Below are 11852 nucleotides of genomic sequence, written 5' to 3'. Positions count from 1 at the left end.
ATATATATATATATATATATATATATATATATATATATATATATATATATATATATATATATATATATGTAGGAAAGCCCGCACAATACGCGTTACGAACCGTTAAAGATATATAGACAGCGATATTTAACGATATCGGGGACGCAAAACTGGGTAAACGCGGACTTCGTCGTGTCTCTTGCGTTTCCTTCGATTTCGCGGTTTGCTCGCTGTTCCGACACGATCGGATCGAGAAGAGAATCAGAGTCGCGAGCCAATGGCAAGTGCTACCGATAGATAGATGGGACGGCTTCGGACGAACTAGAGCATGCCAGTTCCGAAAGAGAAAGCAAAACAACGAAAGAAGTCGTAGGAATCGGAGTTACGCCGTGGTATCGTCGTTAGGATCCGCGACTGCGCTTACGCGATGGATACGAACTGCAAACTCTTAAAACGCGTACCGCACCATTGTATCGCGAGATCGCCCAATTTAAGTTTCAGATAAGTTGCAAATAAACATAATGTGACGCTTCATGCTGTGGATTCCCTACTGATTTTCTCTTGCCCAACCAATATTTGGATATGAAGACTTTTATAACGCGAATTTTAAAAGTCGTCTTCTTGATATCATCGAAAAATATTCTTTTGTACACAGAAAGAAATACATACTGTAAATTCGAGTAAATTTTATTTGTTTCAAGTACTTCATAAGAGAGAGTTTATGTGTCCGCGAATCAAAGATTCATCATAAGTGTCAAATTTATTTAAGATACATTTTGGATCTTCGCACTTCGACCAAGGATATTAAATAAAAAGTTTTTCCTCGATAAAGTTTCATGCTATTCTTGTAAAAAGAGTAAATTCTTCTTTCAAGCACGTGAAAATAAGATTTCTTTTTCATTTCTATAATGAATATATTTTGAGGCTATCGTTGGGAAAATATGTTTTGTTGAAAATAGTCATTATTTGCGTGTAATTTTGAGCAAATTGGATTATTATATGTGGAATACACGTCCTCGGAATTCGCGATCAGAAGCGTCTGGGAGGTGACGAACTAAGTCCGAATATCGTGAAGTGCATACGTAAATTACGGGCCTGAGTTCTTGTGGCTTCGGCTACGTAACTATGCGTGAAAAACTGCAGCGCGCGTAGCTCGCACTTTTCCGTCTGCGCTAGTGCTGCGCGGTAAAAGTGAAGAGAATTCTCCCGGTTTCCAGAAGAATCGTCCAGTTAGGCCGGTTAAGCTGGCGTATTGCATATAGCGGCTGTAGAGAGAGAGAGAGAGAGAGAGAGAGAGAGAGAGAGAGAGAGAGAAGAAAAAAAGAAAAAGAGGACAGAAGAATGAAGAAAGAAAGAAAGGACGAAATCGCTCGTACACGGAAAAAGAATTCCAATTTGTGTAACTGAATAAGTATTAGATGAAAAATTTGTGTAACTGAATGAGTATTAGATAAAAAATGCATTGACAAGAGATAATACTCTTTGTCACCGTGATCGAAAACATTCGTCTGAACATTCAGGAAGCGAAAATTGGATTGAAATAATTGACTGAATGGAAATCTTCTAAAAGAATGTTTCTTTGTTCCTATTTTCAAGTTTTTCATTTGGCTAACAGAAAATTCAGCTACACTAACAGAGTTGCCTTTTTCGTGTATGAATACTTTTTGTGTATAGACACTTATAAACAATTCGAAATATACTATCAATCAAAGTGAATAGCATAGTGCGAATCATAAAGAATGACTTTGATTGAGGATCCAGAAATCGAGTTCGAGTCCGGCTAGAACGGTAAGCGAATTTCTCTAAGATTTAAGAATTTCTTTATCGCGAATTTCTCTAAGATAAGATATAAATATGTAAATTTAACTTAGTGTTATTTTAACTTAGTTATTAGTATTTGTTGAATAAATATTTATTATTTTTAGATATTTTTCCTTTCAATATACTGTGTGATTCTATTCTCTGTTAATTCTGTGTGAATTCTATATTACACATGACGACATCTACGATTGGGCATATCAACGAATCGAAAATCGATTTTCTATAGAAAGGATCGATGAGATGTCAGAATGAGTTAGGAAAAAATCGATTGAAAACCATTAATTTCCGTCAGGGAAAGATCATTTTGTTTAAAAACCAAATCGAATGAATCGCTAGTCCTGACACACAAGTGCAATTACGCACATTAGCAATTATGAATTCCCGTCGAGCGGCGAGCATTTCGCTCATTCCTGATTTATGAAATGAAATGTTCAGCGTCGGCTAAGATTTTAATGTTCGCCGACGGGCCGCGAGTAGGAACGATGTCACGATTTTGCACGATCTCTTTTTTCGCGTTACACTCGTCCGAGAAAAAGAGTGCGTGGCCAGTGGTGTGTGCCGAAGCATAACGCGTTCTGCAGCCACCACGATGGCATTACCACTTCGTTACGCTCGTATCTTTCCGAAACTTTATGCCTCGGTCGTGGCGTTATTTCGTCGTGCCGATGGGGGAATGGTCGGACGTGCGAACGGTAATTAACGACGGCACACTGTGCTCACGTAATTAATTAGCAGGCCGAATACCTCGGTAGGTCGTCTAATGTGAATGTCTGCCGAGTTACACGTGAAAGGTGCGCGCGGTAGGGGTGTGTAAGTGTACGCTGCACATAAATAAATTGACTTGAAATCTATTGTTGCCGAGCATACCCGACGGAAATAGTTAATTAGGAAAGGAATCGGATCAATGAGAACCTCGGATGCGAACGCACGTGTGTAAATAATATCGACACGAGGTAACAAAAAACTGAAGAATGTCTTAAAGAAGAAGAAGATCTTAAGAACGACTTAAAGTTGAAGGATGATTATAACACTTGTGAAAATTTGTTGTGAAATATGTGATTTTAAGATCTCCGTATGCAGCTGAAATGTGTTATGGAAAATTTGCTGTTTCTACGCTGAGAAAAAAATATTTGAACATTTATTTGTGGGATACAAATTTTTGCGAAATAAAATTTATTTCTAGGAATAAACTGTGCATATAAGTATTTTTTCTCAGTGTAGCGAAATTTACTATGTTTTTTAGTACTAGATTTATGAGACCAGTCGATTTGATGGGTTTCGGATTTCACGAGCAAAATTACAGAAACTATTATTATTATTTTCTAGTAATTTTTGTTGACTTTTGTTAATGAAATGATACAAATATATATCCAATATATATCCAAATTATTGATTTACTCCTCAGACTTCTAATTTTGAAATTCTCTATGTTGTACCTATTTCTCCGGAAATTTCTCTCGGAAATTTCTCCCGTCAAAAAAATTGACCGTCAAATCTAATGTTAACGAGATAGATATTACTGACAATTTATTCCTGCACGATTAGAAACATAACATTAATTTATGTCTTTGACAATGTCAAGAGAGGAATTCCATAAATTTGCAAAAGTTCGGTTAATACTTGAGTATATGTAGAGATAAGAATCTCCTAAGTCAACTTTCCATTCACAATTACAAGTTTTCACAGTGTTACACAGTTACAATTATTCACAGTTACAATGTATTCGCAGTTACGATTGATACTCAAACATTTGGTATATGAACATGTAATATATGAAGAAAGTACCCGTTTTAAGAAAATAAGGGTAAGTTTCGTAAAATTTTTGTCGGAATTTGCTACAAACAATATAGAGGATGGGAAATAAATTCTTTTCTTTTAACAATGTTGTCTATATATTTTCGTAACGTTGTTTTTCCCACACGTCAGAGAGAGTTCCCAGACCCCTGTTAATTCTAACTTCTCGACGTCAGATATTTTTGCAAGCTTGAGTTTAAATTATTCGAAACACGACGAAGAGATATGAAATTTCGTGTTCTCGCAACTTAATTCAGCAGCTAATTTTCGATGTTTTCGGGTCCGCCGCATTTTCAGTCGAATTTAGGTCGAGGAAGTCACGATATGTTTGACACGATTTTCTCTATTTGTCGGTCGAATGTCAAGGTGTAGGTCCCGACATACCGGTCTCATGTACTTACTACGTGCTTGGCTCCTTCTAAATGCTCGCTTTACGACGCCCGAAATTTCCAGAGAAACCGTTAGAGTTTAGCATTTAATCGTATAGCGTCATGATGCAACGCTCATATACAAGCTTCAACTTCTACCCCTCAACTCATTAAGCGGCTGTTATCTCTTGTGCCTTCTATTATCTTGTGTCATCTATTATCGGCTCCTTGATGGAACCGCTGAAATTTTAACGTTCCTGACGTTTCCCACAGATCTTACCGATTTGTGATTACGATATCCAGTTTTGTGTTTCCTCATTAAGAAGAATTAAAGAATGCAATTTAATTAAATTGTTATTTCTCTATGTATTTAATTACTTTGAAGATTCTAGATTATGTAACATCATATTTAACGTAACATGATATTTTAAACGCACCATGACATATAACAAGTAAAACAAAAGATATAAAATTAATTATTGACGCATCTAATATGACATATTACTTTCGCATTTATATAACAAAGCATTACGCAATTACATAATTAAAACTTGTCCTAAAATATATGATTTTAGGATCTCTGTACGCAGCTGAAATGTGCTATAGAAAATTTGCTGTATTTCTACGTTGAGAAAAAAATATTTGAAAATTTATGGGATATAAAGTTCATTTCTGCAAGGTAAAGTTTATTTTTGCGAAACAAAATTTATTTCTAGGAATAAACTGTGTATAAGTATTTTTCTCAGTGTAGCGAAATTTACTATGTTCTTTAACAAGATAAATATTGCTGACAATTTATTCGTACACAACTAGAAACAGCAAAATTAAAAAGAATTTATATGAAAAAAAAGAATTATAGTATTCTCTCTACCTGTGAATCTGTAAAATGCTTTTCGCGAAACACATTTTAGGACAATCCCTGAGATTTCACAATTCTGTCAAATACACGATCGCTCGTAGTTGCGTGGGTCAAGCATGTCGGCAAAAATATCGTCATGTCCGTTGGACTTATTGGGCAACTCCGTCCACCACAGTGTGTCGAATGTCCGCCAATGATATCGTGCATTTTTGCACGGTGCTCGCAGAACGTAACGGCGTCAGTGGCGATCGTAATTATAAAATGTCGCAAAGGAGTGCAACGAACTCGCGAAGCAGTCGCCGCAGCGCAGTATGTTTCCGCTAAAGACCAGACGAGCTCTTACAAAACAATTATGTTACGTTGCATAAGTGCATTCGCGCTATATCCGATAAGTTTTCAATCGAATTCTCAATGCGGTGGCGCGACACTCGAGCGTCTCTTTCGATCTCGTCTCGACACTAATCGAGACAGTGAGAATTAAACATTAACAGGAGGTTTACTTTCTAAAGTTACTTCGCTCACGAAATCACAAACAAACATGCTTAAGTTAACGAGTGAAGAATGAAGCATATCTCAGAAACGTCATAGATCAATTCTGATTATAGGCATGGAGAGATCGTGATTAAGTTTCGAAAAAAGATGAAAGGAGACAATTACGATAAAATCATGTATCAATGAGATAAAATAATTTTCAGCTGCAACCGCTATTAACACGTTGACTGCCAGCTACAAGATAAATCGTAGTTGGTCTTCTTGGCTAGGGCGCCGACTACGATTTATCTCGTAGTTCTTTGACTTGCCATTTTCGTGCAGCTACGCTTAAATTTGTGGTATATAAGTGTAACTGTCCTAATAGCACAGATATCCGGGGAACGTTCTAGAGACATTCCCAGAAGATTTTATGCTGTATGCGTAAGAATAGAAGGCTTCTGGGAAGAGAACAAAAAATCAAGGTTGGTTTACATGAATAGAAAATTTATTTATACATGAACAGAAAATATAATCATAAAAAATTTATTCAAAGTGAAAATCAACAAGCAAACATTCTGTATGTTTTTTGGTAATTACTATGTACTGTAATTAGAGTTTTGAATAATATAATATGATTAAATGAAATTGGCTTCTGAGATCGGAATCCTGAATCGGAATCCGTGGCAGTCAACGTGTTAACAGCCTCCGATTTTCAAACATAGCTATAGCCGAAGATTAAATTTAATTTGCAGGAGAGTTTTACAAATTTCTCGACGAAGATTCGAGAACAAATTTCAACAGGACGATTAATCTGTCTCTTTGCTACATTTCGTGCTGCGTAACGGTTATGGTGACATCGATGCCTCTTCGTCACGAATGCAGATATTATAGCCAACCCCCTCCCACCTCCTCCTTACGCCCTCCCCTCGTCATGCGTAGATCATTCATGCGTGAGCGCACAAGTTCAAGAACAATGGTGCTCCGGCTCCGGCGATCTATATAACGTAAGTACGGTTTTACCGAGCCGACGGAGCCGTGCGCGGCGGCGGCGGCGGCGGTGGTGGCGGCGGCGGCTCATTGTGACTGCGATGGTGGCGAACAGCTCTTGTGCCACTGACCCACAAGCACACTTACCTATGTTATACTATGCTGCTATATTCGCTGTTCCGTTGTCGCGCCGCGCCGCCTGTACCTTAATGTCCATACACACCGCGGACTCCGCGACGTAGAACGCTCCCGCGTGCGTCCTCGTCGAAGATTCGTTTCACCGTGACGTGTCTCGGCCGACACGCGGTCCGGTCAAGTTTTAATCGAGCCTCAGGATCAGCAAAGCGAGGCTACATCGTCTCTGTTTACTTGAGACGCGAGTACCGTCTCTCCGAGTCGCCGAGCGAGTCGCTTTCTGTGCATTGTACAACAATTACATGTAAAATTGCAACTATTACATGCAATGAGTCCAACTGTTGGGCCCAACTGTTTTTGAGACCAACTGTTTTTTTACATGATATTGCACAATATTACGTTATATATAATAATAATGATATATATTTTGTTTATTTAAAATGTATTTAATATTTAATATTTATTTGAAATATATTAAATGTAATATCATTGGTGTGTGTAATTTTTCGTTAAATATAAAAGTATATTTACACAATACGGAGCAGAAATACCAATTTTTTTAAAGAAATACACAATTTTACATATTTTCGCTATTAATTACATAATTTTTATATATTTTTTTTATAAAATACTTGATATTTTTCGTCGAATCGTCGATATTTAATGTGATGACGCAAATATTATTAAATGTTAACGCATATGTTAATAAAAAATTAATTATATATCCTTTGTTAAGAAAGAATAATAAAATGTTAACTCTTTGCAGACGTGTGATTTTCGAGCGCAAATGTTTTTTGTTCAACTATATAAATGTAAAAGAAATGTAATGTAATGTAAATGTAATGTGAAAGATAACAATTTCAAGTGCAAATTCCAATCCAATTAAATATCAAAAAAGATATGAACGAGAAAAAAGCTTAATGAAAAAGAAGGCGAATCACAGGGGCGGGAGCCACAAGCTCGGAGTCTTCGATGAGTGAAAGAACGACCGGTAACAAACATATCGGAATATTCTTCACACATAGCCTCCCGAAAAAAGTAAAAATATTTTCTCGACGATATCTTGACGATATGTTCGTCAAAGGTTGCGGATGCAGTTATTGCAACAATATAATAAATGTTACATTGCAGTTACATACTAGTTCTTCAGTAACAACGCTAAAGGCCCTTGCAGAAGGCAAGTTGCCTTGCCAGGCAACAGACAATAGGTACAGGGAATAGGAATTCAGACTGGTTAATTATTCCTATTCCTATTGTCTGTTGCCTAGCATTCTGCAAGGGCCTTAAGCCTGATCTACAATATGCTCTTTGCATTCTGTTTCTTGTCTCCTGCCTTTTTCTGGCTTAAAGCTTAAGGTTTGAGTCAGAAAGAGATAAAGAGAAAGAAACAGGAAGCAAAGAGCATATTGTAGATCAGGCTTTAACATTGAAAATCGCATACGCGAGCGCTGAAGTCTCCGCCTGCGCGCATTGAAATCTCCGAGTTCGCAGCCTCTGCCCTTATAATAGCGACTCTGTCATTATAATAGCTTATAATATCTAGTGACTTGCACTTCGTAATATACTTTAGTATGCTTGTATGCTATTTACTCAACATTAATTTATGTATTGTGTTAAAAAACAATAGTGTACAATTCATGTATTGTGTTAAGAAGTAATAATTAACAATAACAATTAACATATTCGCTACAGGCATTATATACGTATGATAGCAAGTATTTTTCTCCTATGTTCACTTTATCAAATTAATTTGTTTTACATAATTACGTAAAAAAAAGAAGAAAAAGTATGAAATAGCCTTTGGAGAAAGTTTTTTAAATAAACTGCTAATAACGAATGTGTTAAAAACAAAACACATTATTTTTTTTCTGATGTAATAGACCTTACGAGTTATTTAGAATAGGATAATTTTGACAACTGACTCGTGGACAAAACGTTGTTTTCGGACGCCTTGTGTACATGTATGCATGAGACTGGCGTTTTGGCATTTTGAGATTGCTATCATCAGCCGTATGGTTATCGTCATGAATGCGAATGTCCAACTACTCGATCATCGCAGTGAAAGTTACGGCAGGTTCTTATATATGTCGTTTTCTATTTAAGATTGTAAATACATCAACAATATTGCGAATTAATGCAGTTAAGTAGGACACGATCTTAATACGTCTGATTTATTTAAGAACGTTTACGTGTAACAAATAATCAATATAGTCCATATCCAAGAACTCTGTACATGGAGAGAATATTATAATTTATTTTTATATAAATTCTTTTCAATTTTATTATGTTTCTAGTAATGTAGAAATGAACCGTCAGTAAAGTCTATCTTATTAAGAAACATAGTAATTTCGTTTGGTATTCGAATTTCGGTTATGACTCCTCGGGAAATTATCCTATTCTTGAAATTTTTCGTAAATTTTTTCAGGTTGATACGAAGTTGAGTGTTATGAGTTATTGTTATTGCGCTGTCGTAATTGACGATTTGACGATACGCCATATGAAAGATGTGTCACTACATTTGGATGTGAAGATAGAAGAAGTTGCCGGGAGACGTCCGGATCCACACATGCTACATCCCGTTATATGGAGTAACGCTTTGGAGAAACACGAACGTGAAGTAAACGCGTAACACGAGCGGCGTCTCCTTCGGCGCGTGGGCATGCACGAGCTGGTTCGTCTCGCAATTTACTCTCCATCTCGATTGGCCCACTTGTTAAACAGGACAAAGCCGGAAGAGTGACGGTCGGCCCTGCGCGCCGCGACTAGAAGGGAGGAGTGGAGGAGAGGATACGCTCGACTTTTTTTATCACGGAGCAGCGCGAGGCCGTTGAAGAGAAGGATCGAGACGTGGCTGTGCACGCGAGTGTCTGTCGGGAAGAAAGAGACTGAACGACAAGTTTATGTGACTGAAGTCGAAAACGGAACATGAGGCGCTAAAAAGAACGTATTTCGCGCGCGTGCGAAACTGTTTCTTCTCACATGATCTCTCAACTATAGACTATTTTCAGTCCGAATTTTAAGTGAGTCTTGACCACTGGTTTTGATAATTTGAAGATGGGTGCGTTCGGGGAGCTCGCTACCACGCTATCAACGCTAACGCTACCAACTCTGTCCACGGAGCCAAGATAGTGCTGACAAATGCTCAAGTGCGAGCTCCATGAACAGCAATAGCATATTGTTAAGAGTAAGGTGACCAGATGTCTCGATTTTTCATCTTTTGTCCCAAGTGTTTTTGAGCTATTCGAGACACCGCTTTGCCATCATTTTCAATGATTGTCAAATAATTTTCGGATCTTTTAACCCTCTTCTTCCCCTCGTTATACACATTTATGAAGTGTTCCGAATTCAGGTCTGGGAAATCCGGTCACCTTAGTTAAGGGCCGTCCTATTAAGTGGTTGAAATTTAACCCATAAAGTTTTGTGATTTTGCATCTTGTAATTGGATTTCCATTTTTTGGAAATTCATTTTTTATATGTAAAGCTAACGATGTTTACAATTAAAAAAAGTTTACATTTAACAATTAAAAAAGTTTACATTTAACAAAAGTTTAAAACTTAATGTATAGGGAATAAAGATACATACGCAGCAAAACAATTCACTACCGCAGTTCGGAGAACTTGCAAACACTACCAATGCACTACCTCGGAAGCGACAGCGTAGCGCAAAGTCATGATGTAGAACACTACCGTCAGTGACGTTATCATAGTAATTGGTAGTGCTACTAGCTGGCTCCCTGAACAGCTATAAAAGCTAAAAAGCGCTGTCAGCGTGCTCCCCGAACGCACCCCATGATGGATTTCTACAGCCATTATTCATAGACCGTTCTTATATTTAAGATCGTCTTAAGTACATCTTCAGATGCTGTACGAATCTATTTTTGTTGGTTACGGGAAATCTGAAGATTTATATTAGATTTATATATATATATATATATATATATATATATATATATATATATATATATATATATATATATATAAATCTAATAGTAAAAATATCTTTCAACTTGTAGAAAGAAATATGTTTCCTTATATTTATAAATAATCCATTTAATATGTTTCCTTATATTTATAAATAATCCATTTAATATAAATAAGCATTTTTTAAAATAAGTAGATTAATTGTTTATTTAAAGAAAAAACGTGATCACAGTTATATGCAAATGAACTGTTTATTGTTTAAAGAGTTAAATTCCTCCTTAATAGATCTTTCACTCTATATGTTTTTATGTGTAGAATTTCAGATTCAACGACTGTGAGATTTGAATCTTTTGCTTGGGTCAATTTGACTCGTGAGTGCCAAATTAGGGTTAATTGTTTCGGTTGAGAACGCGATTACTCTCGAGAGACTTCGTCAACACTCGCGCGCGCGCTGTCGACCACTGTAACGCGAACGCGACCCACTCTTGGTTTCGGATGGAACGAGCAGACCTGTGGAAACTCCCTTCTCTCCCTTCGCATTCTATTCTCGTTTCCGCGCCGACGCCACTGCCTTCGACTTGCTCCAATTGTCTCGCTCACCTGCTGAGAGAGGAAGAAGCGCGTCGCGCTACTGCCTCATCTCCTGAGCGCACTTCAACGGTGTTTAATCGTCGCTGGGATAAAAGCGACTCGGTGCGAATTGGGACGTGGGGGAGACCGTGATACTTTTCACTTTTCATCTCTCGCACTCCGCTATTTATTATGGCGTTCTTGTAGCACCTGCACGATAACGTTATGTATTAACCATCGCGGCCTTGTTGAGGTAGCCTTGTGTCTACCTTCCGTTGGCTTATATTGTTGAACGAAGAATATGATTAATGAGAAGTGTTACGAGATCTATGCGTAGAACAAATCAAGCAATGCGCGTTATCAGTCGAATGAACGATATCGATGAAAACTTGTTGTTTTGTGACTACTATTTTACCATGAATTTTCTGAGATATTTTTTTTTATCTAGATGTATGTGTGTGTGATTAGTTGTAAATTTAAAGAGTTAAGAAAAGAATACATGAGAATTTGTTTGTTTGCTTATCTCGAGATCCTCCACGATTCATATGTATCTTTTTGTCCTATACTATAAAATCGTTGTTTGAAACTTATCTCAAGTAAGATATTCAGATCTCAATCTAGGCTCCTATTACTTCTTCTTTTACTTCTTCTTAGTTTTCTTAGTTTTAGGGAAATTCCCTGTTTTCTGTCTAGCGTCACTGCCCGGGCTCCTATTATTAATAATTATATTAGTAGTATATATGTATAGTAATTTATAATTCTCACCTCTGAAACTTGTCTCGTGTGAGATACTCAGATCTGAATGAATCTTTAAAGTTAGATCTGAGTTTTTCATTTGATTCATATAATGTATTACATACGTAACATTACATTTGCAATTGTGTGACTTCACTGAAAAAAACTCACATCTAACTCTAAACTGAAGTATGAGTATCTCTTGAATAAAT

Source organism: Odontomachus brunneus, unplaced genomic scaffold, assembly GCF_010583005.1.
Source record: "Odontomachus brunneus isolate Ranch 3 - 2012 unplaced genomic scaffold, Obru_v1 Obru_scaffold_009, whole genome shotgun sequence".
Lineage (NCBI taxonomy): Eukaryota > Metazoa > Arthropoda > Insecta > Hymenoptera > Formicidae > Odontomachus > Odontomachus brunneus.
This window is presented reverse-complemented; position numbering follows the sequence as displayed.